Here is a 14,663-nt window from a genome sequence, read left to right as displayed (position 1 = left end):
TGTCCTGGTGGATGTCATTATAGCTGCTGTGAGACTTATTAGGAAAGAGTAGAGCTCACTGTGAAGTGTATTCACTCTCAGTGTATCAGCTCATATTGGCCTATAGGTGACATTTTTTTCTGATATCTCACCATTACGTCAGTCCTAAATAAGTCTAGTAGCTCAAAATAATCTCTGATGTTATTTTAGGCTTTGTAGAAATCACACTTAAGCTACTGATGTGTTACTTTGTGGTTTTCCTTACAACAAATCTTACATATTCATTTCTTTATAATGGGACACACACTTTTAAAACTCCTTGTGTCTTTTGCAAAATATGCTAAATGACACACAGCTTTCTTCTGTTACTTTTGCCTTGATTATAAATAGAATGTATTCCAGCTAAATAAATACATGATTTACCACTGCTTCACAAACAGGTTTTCACTGAAATTATTTATAATTCAATATTTTCATTTATGAATATTTCAAGCCTTTTTTTTTTTTTTTTTTTAATCGATACTTTATTTGAGTGGGGATAAGACAGGAAAAGACAAAGCAAAACGTGACACATTTTTTTGTATGGCCAAATAAGAAGCACACCTTGAACCTGCCAACTTTTACTCTGTGGCCTAAGTACAAATTTTCTGATACATCTGTGTATGCAGGTGATAAATTATAATTTTTTTTCATATGGCACAGTCAAGAAATATGAAGCCTTTTTAAAGCATTCATACAAAAAAAGTGGTAAGTTTTAAATCCCACGTTTGCTTGGAATTCTCATTGCAGCATGTAAGAAAAAAAAAACCAAATAAACAAAAAAAAAAGGCAGTGGATCCAAGTTTACCCAAATCTCCATCAAAATATCTGATTTTCTCCAGAACTTCCCAGGAACCATCATAGTGCCAGTTCCTAGCGGTGCACACCCTTGGGGTGTCTGTCTCCAAGAGGATTAAGTTCAGCTGAAGGCCTCACTTATGCCTTCTCCCACCTCTTCCTACAAGCAGGCCACCAATTCCTGCCTAGGATGCCATGGTTTTTGTGTATTGCTTCTAACAATGCATTTCCTTGGATGAAGTTTTTCATTTCATATCTTTCCAGGCCCTTTACAATGCAGGGCATGACTTCAAAGGGCTGCGTGTCTGTACTGACCCAGAACTGAGGGCTTGGATTTGTTACCTGTCAATGGCATTGATTACCTGGAGAAACTTTCTGACCCATTTAATAAGGGGATTATCACAATCATGCCTCTTTAGACACTGAAAATGCTATTACACTGGTAAAACAGTATGTCAGAATCATATAGCTCTAATATATATATATGGTATAGCTTTTATCTGATCTTTATATTTCTAATTTAATAAAAAGGTAGCTGCAGAGGAAATAGAAACTCTTTCCTTACAGTTTATAAACTCTGATAGATGTTAAAAAATGAGCAAACATCTGGAACAGCATCGTCTTACTGAACAGAGGAGCTACTTCCCACTAACCTTCCTCCTGACACATCTCCCAGGTGATTCATCCTGGTGCCATTAACCCATGTGCTGTCTCACAGACCTCCTTCTGCTCCTCAAGATGCCTGCTGGTCTCTCATAGATCCTGAGTCACATATAGTATCCCTGAGCAGGACTGATTCTACTTAGTACCTTCCCTTCATATTTTACACACGCAAAAGTAATTTTCTCTGTAGGACTGCAGTTCTGGTTAAAAACACAAGAGGGTGAACCATACCCAGACATTCAACTGCATCAGTTTTTCATTTTGCTGCCTCCTCCTTTTACCAGAAATTAAAGTTCAGGGCCTACCCTGGCCTGATTTTAATGCTTATCTGCACAGAATTTCTTAGCCGATACTAGCTAATTAATTACTACATATAGAAACTGTTTGGTAGCTGTTTCTTCCCCTCATTTCATTCTGTCTCTGTCAGCCAAATTACCATCCTATTAAAGCAACTTATGCCATCAAATTAAGGCAATTTATAGTTTCCAGGGTATCAATGGCTAGTTCTGGTAGCCTTGATTTTTTGCTTGCATGAAGCTCAGTTTCAACATTATGACTTGTGTGCCACTACTTGAGGCTCCTTACAACCACAGCAATATTTGTAGAAAGTGTAATTCAAACAAAAGCTGGGTGAAAATTTTCAAATAAACTTACATTTTCCTCAGAAAATATTATTCTGTAAAACTGCAGTTGTCTTACAGGAGGATACGTATTTCTGGCAAAACTCTCAGGTGTTTTGGGGAATGTTTTCCAAGATTAAATTTCTGCTAACAAACAAGGATATAGGTTTTAGAACTCCTTCCATGCACACACTTTCTCTTTCCTTACACTCTTCTTTGGGTCAATGAATGTTTAAAGAGGGATTATTTTATCATCAGAGATTTCCAAGAGCACTCCCTCCCCAGAGAGCCAGCATTGTGCTCTGGATATCCAGTTATGGTGTTTGAGCATGGCAGCAGCAGGAGCTGGCAGAGATCTTCTGCATCATGAAGTGATGCACTACCCTGGAGCTTCATGCATCCTGCTGGACTGCCACAGGGTGTCCAGGCATTAAGCTTAATTTCATAAGGGATTTCAAAAGATTCTGCTACCCTATTGATGTGGAATAGAAGAAATAGCAGGTGAGATGAAAAGTTTCCTGGATGATCTGGTCTCTCAATACAGACTTCAAGGAGAGCTTGAGTCACTCCAATTAGTTGTTCATGGAATACTGTGTGCAGTTCTGGTGTCTTCAACATAAGAACATGTTGCTGTTGGAGCAAGTTCAGAGGATGCCGCAAGGATGATAAGGAGATTGGAGCACCTCTCGTATGAAGACAGGCTGAGAACATTGGGACTGTTCATCCTGGAGAGGAGAAGGCTGCTTGGAGACCCCACAGCAGCCTTAAAGTATCTGAAGGGGGCCTATAAGGATGCTGAAGAAGGACTGTAGTGATAGGACAGGGGGTAATGGGTTTAAACTTGAACAGGGGATGTTCAGATTGCATATAAGGAAGTTCTTTACTGTGAGGGCAGTGAGGCACTAGAATTGATTGCCCAGGGAAGTTGCGAATGGCCTGGAGGTGTTCAAGGCCAGGTTGGACAGGGCCTTGCGTGGCATGGTTTAGTGTGAAGTGTCCTTGCCCATGGCAGGGGAGTTGAAACTAGATGATCTTAAGGTCCTTTCCAACCCTAACTATTCTATGATTCTATGACTCTGTGATTCTATGTCCCTGGAAAGGCTGAGACGTTTCTGAAATACGAGTTTCCCATATACAGATGAGGTAAAAGTGATATGATGGTCACTGAGATCCAGCATGTTAAACAACATTTTTCTCCATTCTCTGACTGTATTTTCACAAACTTACTTTTTATACTTATGCCTTAAGAGTTGTTTCCATTGTGGTACTAACGTATGCTTTTTGATATGTGCTGAAGTAACACCTACAGAATTGTGCTACTTTTTAGGTGTAGTTCAGGCAAGGAGCTAGTAATACAGAGAATTTTTTACAATTTCTATTCTGGTTCCAGATATGCTTACGAGAAGCACATATGCTGAGAGTTGATAAAAACAACTACTATGGTACAAGTCCAAGTCTTATCTGTGGAGAATAAAAGCTCTTCAGCAGTTAACTTACATGACAAAGACTTTAAACACAGACTTTTGAACAAATGTGATGTAGTAACTTTAACAGTCTTATGGCTTGTGAAGAAAGAACATTTTTGATATTTTAAATGTGCTAACTGCAGTAGTCACATCTAATTTGGCTGCCTGAGAATCAGCCCCTTGGCTGAGCAAAATTGAAAGTCTTCCTCTTTCAGTATCACAAAGTCTTACTGAGAGCCTAAATCTTACCTGGTTTTCTCCATCTATTGGAGAAAAATTCTTCCATAAATCTTGCCTTACTCATGTCCTTAAAATACCATACCTACAATAACAAAAGGTTAAGCAGCTAAAGCTAAGACTTCATACTAAACGGAAAACAAGAGTTGGAAACCTTGACATGCCATTAGAAATTTATGTTGTCAGAATATCCAATTAATGCCCAAGAAACAAAACTATACAAAGATGCTTAAGCAAGACCAAGCAACAAAGGGCCATAAGAGCAGAGACAGGACAAGGATGTTCCTCACCCCTGGGCTGCTTCAGGCTCTTCTAAGCCAGGTTGCCAAAAATTGGATTACTCTAAGTGTAAGAGCCACAGTTAAACTATGACAAACAGGAGATGGTCTTCCTCATTAAGGAGCTACTTGACAGCTACTGTCACTGCTCCAGGCTGCAAGACATGTAACCTCCATGCTTCAGTCTCACTGACTGCAACACAGAGATAAACTGACACAGTCAGGGCAAGGAAGATTAATTAGTGAACACTGAGAAAGAGCCTATGAAGCACTAAGACCTGTTAATTATAATATCACATTTGGTAGCCACACCTCCAGCATAATGATATCTCCGTTTAACCACAAGTCAAGGGGACATGGGGCACCAGGGAGATATAAGTGAGGAAATGACACTCCCTCCTGCGCCAACGCACTGGTGATGTCTGAAGGTTCATGGGCTCAGTTGCCTGGTCTTGATCCTGTGCAATGCAATCTTTGAGCTGTTCCCTAGGACTAACAGATATTTTGACACCCACATCAATACCAAGCCTTGAAGAAAGGCAATTTTTAGGAGAAGTTGAAGTAATAAATTGGCATGGAAATACTCTCACATGCGTTAAGGAAATGGCTCATGTTAACTACCCATTTTGTTACTGTTGTGCAAACCAACGCCCAATACATTGTAACTGAAAATGACTCCTTAAAATGATTATTGTCAGATTTTGGGGCTTTTCTACAGTAACAGAAATTATCATTTCAAATCAAATCACATTTTTGTCTTTCTGTTTTGCATCATTTGCTCTGCTTTCTTCTCTTAGTGAACTTCTGCATAAAGTGATGGAAGGAGGAAAACCCAAGATGCCGAACTAAAATCAAATTAAGGCCTTTATTTGTTTTGTTGACATTTTTTTAACTAAATACAAGATTTTTTAATCTTATTCATTGACTTTAAACCACCATTTTTTATCTTAGGGCATGCATAAACGTTCATTTATCTTCTTTAAAAAGTCATTTCCCAATGCAAAATTCTAAAAACCTACACTGAATATAACAAGGGAAGTATATGTTAAACCATGTTATTTTTATTTAGTGATACACAGCATTCTTTGTGCAGGCACATGTGATAACTCAGAATTCTCACAAAGTGATTCCTGAAAGGTCAAAAGCTGTTTATTTTGGCAAAAATTGAAACATAGCCATTGTGATTTTTGCACAGGATTGAAACACTGAGGAGTAAGGGAGAGTTTTTAAGCATTAAGCATTACTTCTTCTAAAACACAGAAATGACACAAAACCATTAATTTGAAAGCAATAATGGCTTCACCTCTTGTGCAGATGTGGCTGTGCAACTCTGGTCTTGCAATGGAGAAGAGTTTCCTTCCTCACAAGCAACGTATCAGAAAACATAAAAATATCTCATATTTTTTTGAACTAGACTTCTAAGTTAGTGCTTTGTTTTTATGAATGGCTTCTGTGCAGGTGTCATTATTTCTTATGTCAGGAGATATTTCTTAACATATTGGTTACTTTAAGTGACAAACTTGTTCTTTTTTACTTTCCTTTTGTATTGTGCAGGGGTAATGCATTAGTAATGAAAAACTGTGTTTGAGTAAAATGAATAAGTCTGAAAGAGAATTGATCTTTCTGATGAACATGAAATATTCTGGAAAATCCATCACATGGAACAGTTTAATCATTTACTTCAACCACAAGGTCTAACATGTCCTTTGCAGCATTTATCCCCAATTTGTGGCTTACAGGCAAATCGCCTTCAAATTTTTTTTCACTCTTATGCTTGACAACACACATTTCTTCTGCCTGAAAAGGAGCACAAAATATGATACTGTTCAAGCAGAGTCCGATTATTAGAACGGTTTATGGGAATATTTTTCTCAACACAGAGGTGTGAAGAATTCTCACCTTCCAACATCTCTGTGCTGGCTGAAGCTTATAGCAGCAAAAAAATGTCCTTCATCAGAGATTCTTTTTTAATATTTGAAATGTTAACAAAAAAACTATTTTGCTACTGAAAGCTTCGTGTCCACCTAATAAGAAGTTGGCAGGATGCTCCATTGGTATGCAAATACAGACTTCTCATTTACATGCAGACTAACGTAAAGTTCTGCTTTCACCACCTTAATCCATAAGGCAATGAAAATCTAATAATAAAAGATTCTAGCTATAAATACTTCCAGTAATTAGAAAATCTTACTAATTGCTTGTGACAACAGCATATGTCACAGCAAGTCAGTTAATACCTAGCAAGATTCAAATGAAGATCTAGGAGGACCTAGTTTGCATATGTCCTAACTCTTCTGGAAGTGACAGAACAGCATCCTTTCTCTTGGTTTGAGGTAAAATTTGGGTATCCGAGATAATGGCAGGAAATGAGACAAACACCTCATGTCTAAAAGTTTGGTAAATCCAGACTCATTTTACTTTCAAGCATTTCCAGTTCAAAATTAGGATTTTAGTCTCCTCCCTGCTATCTTTTCCAAAACAGGCATTATTGTTGCAACTTGGTGGTTATCTGGCAGGCTTTCCTGGAATTCTGTGGTTTCTCTCTGGAATACTATTGTTTCAGGTTATATATTAATGGATATATTAATTTCAGGATGACTGTTAACTATAAGAGTGACGTTATAACCAAATGTCACCTTAGGATGTGGCATACATTTCAAAAAAAAAAGAAGAATTAATGCTATCTTACATGATATTGGTGAATATTTATTTTAAATTCTGTTTACAGCTCCAGTTATTTGTCATTAAGTGAGCTGAAATTCAGCCTCAAAAGAAGATATTCGGGAAAACAGAAAGTCTGCGATATCTGAGAAAACCAAAGAGCCCACTTGATTGGGAAAAGCAAAATCTAAAAAGGAATATGATTGGTCTTTACAAAGAGCAGAAAGGTTAAAAAAAAAAGCCCAAAACATAAGGACTGCTTGAGCTACTGGATATTTTTATCACAAGAGTAAGATATATATATATACGGCATTAATAAATACAACGAAGAAAACCATTCCTAAACATTAAAACTGCAAAGGTCAACAGCAACTTTCCAAATGAATGAAGAAAGATACAAAAGCTTTACAAATAGAGAGAAAACATTTCTGGAAGGGATTATGTGATAACCTACCTACAGTTCCAGGAAAAGTCCTCAATGACCTAAAAATATATCTGTGTTACTAAACAGTCAAATGTTGGGTGATTGAAGAGACAGATAAAAAATTTTAATCAACATAAATTATGTGTTGGAAACAGCCACCATGCTTCTTCCACAGATTGTAGCAGAAGAGTGTTCATGAGGGAAATGAGTTTATAAATGGGAAAAGATAAAGGAGACAATGAGAAGGAAAAAAAAAAAAGGAAAAGAGATGTATGAAGAACCAGGAGGGAAAAGTGAAATGAAAACAAGCAGTAGAATGTAAAGGCAGGGAGAAAAACCATGAAATAAGGGAGAGGCCATCCAAAAAATGTAGAAAGTTTGCTGGACAGATAAAAATCAACATAAATATGAATGACCAGCCAAGCCTAGTATTTAATAATGGGCATCAAGGAGTCATTAGGGCACCAAGAGTACTCATAGGCTTCAATGTCCCTGACCAGCCTTCCTTGAACCCTCTCCTACCACCTACCCATGGCTCCAGGAGCCCATTTTGGCTTAGCCTGCCTCATCTCAGGGTACCTGTCTATAGTCTTGCTTTTTGCCCTGCCTTCTTGGTGGGGCTTGGATCAGCCTTTACGTAATCAGTAAACCTAAGAATGGGTGCTTTTGAAATACAACAACAATCCAGACCAGTTTGACATAATATTGATCACAATATGTCATGAAACAAGCTTAAATCTTTGGAGCTTAGATTACTCCAATAGTCTCACATTAACAGTCATTGCAGATCTAGCTAAACAGATCAGTTGAACAAACCAGTAGAAATTATTTCTACCCAGCCCCACATGAGTTATTTAATGCTGGGAAGGAAACGTTTTAGAAGTACCTGGAAAATGTTTAAGAAGAATGTAACATCTAATGAGCTATGGCATGAAAACTTGTATCTTACACAGGTTGGTATCAACATTTCAAAGACTGGACTTTTCTTTGAAATAATTTTTCCTTATATGCCCATATTTATATGTTCTCTATTCATCGTAGTACCTCCAGTACTGGCTTGTCTCGGAAGAGGTGTTGTGTTTCAGATAGTAAGCTGGGTTTCAGTTGTTAATTGAATTTCTGCTTGGCTCATTGAAAGGAAATAATAAATTCATGTTGTCAGTTCAATAGCACAGGACTACTTCTGGGTATGCAATGATTTAGTACCTACTTCCTGGTAACTAAAAAACAGTTATGTAAATTAATTATGAAGGTCACAAATCATGTCTTGCATTTCGTCAGCATTCAAGCAACAAAGAACGAAGTCCGTACTTGCCTAATACTCAGACAACCAAAGGAAGTGTTATTTGTACATTGGAAAAATGAGCAATGCAGGAGTTTTTGGTAGGAATTTTTTATGTACTGGTTGTTCTACCTATATTTGCCACTTGTGTCAAGGTCATACTGATTAGGACTTGTGGATCAGTGTTAACGCATGTACAAAATGCACAGTTTACACTGGGTTTTAACTTGTGGTGTGGCTCAGAGTTTACAGCACCCATTGAGTTATCAAAATCAGATATTTACTATCTCTCTGTCCTAACACTCATGTAGGTCAGACCAATTATTTAACGCATTGCCACTAAATGGCACTTTGCTGCTGTGCCACTAGAACGTTAGAGCTCGGCCTCTGAGAGGCTGATGCTTATATAAATGATGAAAGTGCCACACATTGCAGGAGGTCTTCTGGGATCAGCTCCCTGAGGCCTATTTCCTACACTCTATAGACGTCCTCTCTGATCTGGCTGCTATGGATGGATTGTACAAAAGTAGCACTAGGAGTTATATTAGCTAGAAAGATTGAAGCTAACACATCCTTTCATTGAGGAATATTCCCTAACCACCCTCTTTGACTCTTCATGCATGCATAGCTATTATTGCAGCAAACTTAGTATTATGTAGCTTATTTAAGATTTCTGTGCCATTTGCATACTCTGCAAGATTTAGTGGAGAGAGAGCTACTTAACCTTCTCAATAGGAGGGCACAATGAGGTAGAATAGATGGAAACTGGCCCTCTTGCTGAAAAAGAAAGCATGCCAAATTTTCTGCAGTCATCACTCTGGTGATGTGGCCTTTCCTTACAGTAAATGAACCACACAGAACCTTTATAGGAATAGCACAGCACTGTACTGAGCAAAATTGTAACTGTAAAGACTATTGGGGGCAAAAAAAAAAAAAAGAAGGACTTTTAAAGCTGAAAGAGATTTATCTAGTTTTCAGCAAACAGGGAAATGTAAACCACAATATTTACAGATAATTTAATACATACTTTAAAACTCAAAAACATAGAAAACTGGTAAAAAACCTGGTATGAGGAACAAAAGTTCTTGAGTCACAAGCCAGGGATTGCAAATCAACTTGTCACAGACAAGGAAAAGAGATGAATGCACTTACTATTGCAGTTACATCACCTAATGTCATCATGCTCTAGAGTCACTATCACTCAAAAGCACTTTTTTTACCATTATTCCTCACAAAGAAATGGATTCTCACCTTAGTGCAAACTAAGGCACCTAAATTATTGCTTAAATTATTAAAGTGGTACATGTGATCTGCACATAAGACCAGAAAAATATCTTGTATATGTCTAGACAATATTTTCTACAAGGTGGCATTTGGAAGCAAGGAAGGAAAAACAAAACAAAACCACACTATATAAATGGAACTGTTAGGGAAAGAAAAGAATTGGTACAGAAATATCATATTACGTGTTATGAAGAGTGAAATTAATAATGGAAATCAGCATGTTGCAGCATCTGTGCAGATTCACAGATGATCAAGACTTTCACCCAGAGCTGAGAGTTCACTGAAATTTTATCACAACTGGCAGAGGAACATAGAGGGGGGTGCTAGAAACTGAAGACTCCTTTGCACATAATGTGATCTTCAGGTAAAAAGTAATTCAGAAGAATACATAACTTCCTTGACAATGGAAAACAACCCTTCACACTCTATGTTGCAAATAATTCTACAGCTAGCATAGCTAACAAATCCTTTAAAGAACATTGAAAAATAAATATTTTTAGATGAATCTTTTTATTTTTCTTCTTAACAACACCTCCAGTACTGAGCTTTTACCAAAGGAAAGGCTTTGGTAGAATAAAACTTTCAGTTTCCATTTAAAATTTGTTTTGGGAAATTTTTGTTTTGGTTAACATGAATGTAACAAGAACACATTGAAGGTAACAAATCTAAATAAAGTGATGTTGTAGAATATTTGCAACCCAAGAGAAACCTGAAGATATATTAAACTTGGCTAGGGATGTTAAGGATAACAGGAAGGGATTCTATAGGTATGTAGCAAATAAAAGACAGACTAGGGACAACGTAGGCCCCCTCCGGAACATATCACAAGGATGCTGGGGATGGACTATTCATCAGGGACTGTTAGTGACAGGACAAGGGGTAATGGGTCCAAACTTAAACAAGGGAAGTTTAGATTGGATATAGGAAGAAATTCTTTACTGTTAGGGTGGTGAGGCACTGGAATGGGTTGCCCAGGGAGGTTGTAAATGTTCCATCCTTGGCGGTGTTCAAGGCCAGGTTGGATGAGGCCTTGGGTGGCATGGTTTAGTGTGGGGTGTCCCTGCCCATGGCAGGGGGTTTGGAACTAGATGACCTTAAGGTCCTTTCCAGCCCTAACTACTCTATGATTCTATGATTCTATGATCTCAGATTGATGTGCACTTGCATTTGCAAGTGCCAGTATGGAAAGCTATATCATGAAAGGTCAATATCATGTAAGGAGCAAAAGACTTTTCAATTTCCCTGACAAGTGTCCTTTCCTAGTGATGTTCTGGAAAGATGCAAAGAGTAGAGTGAACACAAATACAGGGTCCAGGCTGGATTTTGATACCTGGAGACAGACCTAAGTCAACTGAGGTGATACACTGCCATGTCTGAAGTCATTTCCTTGTGCTTTTTTCAGAAGCTTAATACCTGCTTACCTTTAGAGCTAGACTTAAGTAAGAGACTTCACACTGTGTCATGGTTTAAGCCCAGGCCGTAAATCAGAACCATGCAGTCTACTTCCCCCCCCACACACACACCTTTCTTCCCTCCGCTTCTGGAGGGACGGGAGGAGAATCAAAAGAATGCAGCTCACACAGGTTGAGATAAGAACAGTTTAGTAACTAAGGTATAACACAAATCACTACTGCTGCCACCAATAATAATGATAAAGGAAATAACAAGAGAAAAGAATACAACCACTCACCAACCGGTACCTCGTCCCCCACCGCGCAGCATTCCAGCCCTTCCGGGCGACTCTCCGTTCTACATCCTGGGCATGACGTGCTGTGGTACGGAATACCTCTTTGGTTAGTTTGGGTCAGGTGTCCTGTCCCTGCTTCCTCCCGGCTTCTCCTCCTCCCTGGCAGAGCATGAGACTCCCAAAGTCCTTGGTCAGAGTAAACATTCTGACCAGCAACTGAAAACATCAGCTTTATCAGTATTATTCCCAGGCCAAAAGTCAAAACACAGCACTGCACCAGTAGAAAAAATGACTGCTGCTGCTAAACCAGGACACACTGGCAGGAACATCTCTGTAAGAGCCACCTCAAGTGCCCAGATACAATTAAGCACATAAGACTGATGGGGAGCAAGAAAAAAACTTATGACAAGGAAGGACAATGGACATACATTATTTGTCACTAAAATCTTTTGCAAGTAGCATCTGACACTTAAAACATTCATCTCATTTACAATACTTCTTATTGCTTTTCCAGAATGATAGATAGGTAGGGCTTTAAGGCATACGTAAAACATTCATCTCCCTTGCAGTAGTCCCTTTTTTATCACAAGAGCAGTACAAACTAGCCCTTGTATCAGGGAGAAGGAGCCCTGTTATCTCTTGCAAACAGTCCACTGCACTCCTCTTCAACAAGGTATGCTTTAGCCAAACACAGCTTAACTGGATGTAATTCTCTGGTAATCTCCTGCAGCTAGAGTTGTCAGTCCTTTTTGCTTAAAGTTAGTAATATCTGAAGTTAATCATTGACAGAATAAGCCTCATTAATGGTGAGAGATATGTGTTTCATTTAGTTAGAAGAACAAATATTGGAATACATAAATATTGGAATACAATTTCTTCTGAGTCCCTATTAGCATATAAATCACCTGTACATGTATATATCGTGGCTGCTGGACATTAGTTCACTTCACTGGGAAAATAGCTAACTTGCTCATTCTGGCCAAAAAAAAAGAGAAAAGGAAGGGGGGGGGCGGGGGGTGCAGCACGAGGGAAAGCTGGGCATTGGGTAGTCTGTTGAGAAGGTAACGTGAGGTTTGCTAGATGTAATTCTTAAGAACTGCATATTCCACTTACACTGGTACATCAGCTTTCTGGCATGTACATGCTGAAGCACAGCTTTTGTTTATACTCTTAGTTAACAGACCCTCATCTCGTGCACTTCACAGGCCATGTATATTGCAGCAGAGAAAAAAAGCACATTTGGCAAGTCCTTGAAAATCTTGTTTGAAAAGCTTGGTCTTGAGTCAAGTTTCTAGAGTTTGAATGCTTAAATCTGAACTCTTTATCAAAAGCTTGTATAATAATCAATGAAGGGAAATGAGAACTATATACCTTTTCCTAAGAAAACTGTTCAAGAGAATTAATATCAATCCTTTTGTTTAAACTTACATAATTTCCCACCAACTACAAAGGCAGCATAATGTGACCAACAGACATGTATGAATACTCTTTCGATGTAGATTATGTGTCTGTGTGTGAGCTTTTGTACCAGCATGCAATTTATTATATAAAGTAATAATCTCAGAGAAAGACTTAATTGAAGGAACTTGACCCATTTTAAAGTTTAAAAATTTATTAAAAGTCACTTTCCCCAGTGAGATTTCAAATAGAGAGCCTTTTCTGCACCCTTGAAAGGACTTTATATAAGGATTGCACTCATATCATGTGAGATATTCACTAAATAAAACATTATATAATGAATAATGCAAGATATTCATGGCTGAGCTATGGGTAAAAAACAACTTTGCTTGTGATTTTGTTCTTTTTTTATCACTTCCTGTAAAAATGGAGGAGCTCACAGGACCTTACAATCAAACATTGCCTTATCCTGTGGTACAGCAAGGATGAGCAGTAGCTTTTTAACAAAGCTCTGCTTCCACTCTTTGAGCTGTTCAAATGAAATACAGTTGCTACACAGAAAAAATACACATATGCTTATTTTAGCTTTGCCACTTGCAAGTTTGATTCTGTGCTAGACTGATACATTCTTCTTACTTTTGTCCATTCTTAAGATTGCAAGACCTGTGTCAAGCAGGCTTAGTCCAGGAGTTACCATAAACAGGGCATCATTCCTGAACGGTGCCTTGCCAACCCGCTTGGCAAATTAAAGATTGATAAATATTGATAAAATTGGCCTCAGGACCAGAGAAAAGGTTCTGGCACCGGCCAATACACTAGTATAGATGTACCTTAAAAAGAAATTAGTTCTTTAAATCTCATAGCATGTGAGTAGTTTTCCAACAGTAGTCTCAACAGGACAGCAGCTAAATTTAGTGCCACCTCCAAGCATTGATAGATTATGCTGACTTTTGTACTTAAGGATTGACATGGAATTTTATTGCAGTACCTTAGCACTACTACTTCATGACCAAGTAATCTACTACTGCAATATCATCCATATTTTTAACACATACAATTTTTCATTAAATAAAGGCTCATATGCTACAATTTTGGCCTATCTTCTGAATACTGGATTAACAAAGGACAAGTTAGTATCACATAAATAAAATAAAAACTTTTGAAGGGTCAAGACAAATTTTGACAAGCAATGTGAATCTCAAGAACAAGTGATCACTCAACAGAAATCTTAGTGAAATATAATTTGTTCCTTCATTCATGGGAAAGTTTATAAACTGATCTTTTTAAAACCATTTAGGAGGTTTGGTCTTTGAACTATTTTCATTGTCTAGGGAATGATAAGAGCTAAGGGAAACGCAAAAAAAAACAAAAAATAAAATTGAAAATCTGAGCTTTTTTTTCTAATTCCTCTTTCTAATAATCTTCATTTTTTTTACGACTAGGAATATCCTTTTTTTCTCCTGAAGTATAATTACTTTTATTTTAATTAGAATTCACAGTAAGAACATGTGCTCTGAGTAACTCATTCACTGTGAAATAAGAACTTCCCCACCTTGCTGAAAGAGATTCTCTTTGTTTATCATATCCTATATGAAGAGATAGGATATTATCCATATTTCATAGAAGAAGAAAAATTATTTGCCTTCTAAAATGAAATCTACAACTTGAAGGAATTATTTGCTACCATTCATTTTTTCATTATTTGCTACTATTCATTTGATTGAAGCTGTGTTCCTTACTACATGAAGCAACCCAGTCTCCATGAGATTTTCATATAGGCTGTTTCCTTTTTAAAATACTTATAGGACAGTGAGAAGCATATCTGTGGCTAAATGAGCTTGTGTGAA

The sequence above is a fragment of the Psittacula echo genome (assembly GCF_963264785.1).
Source record: "Psittacula echo genome assembly, chromosome: 4".
Classification (NCBI taxonomy): Eukaryota; Metazoa; Chordata; class Aves; order Psittaciformes; family Psittacidae; genus Psittacula; species Psittacula echo.
Note: the sequence above shows the minus strand (reverse complement) of the source record.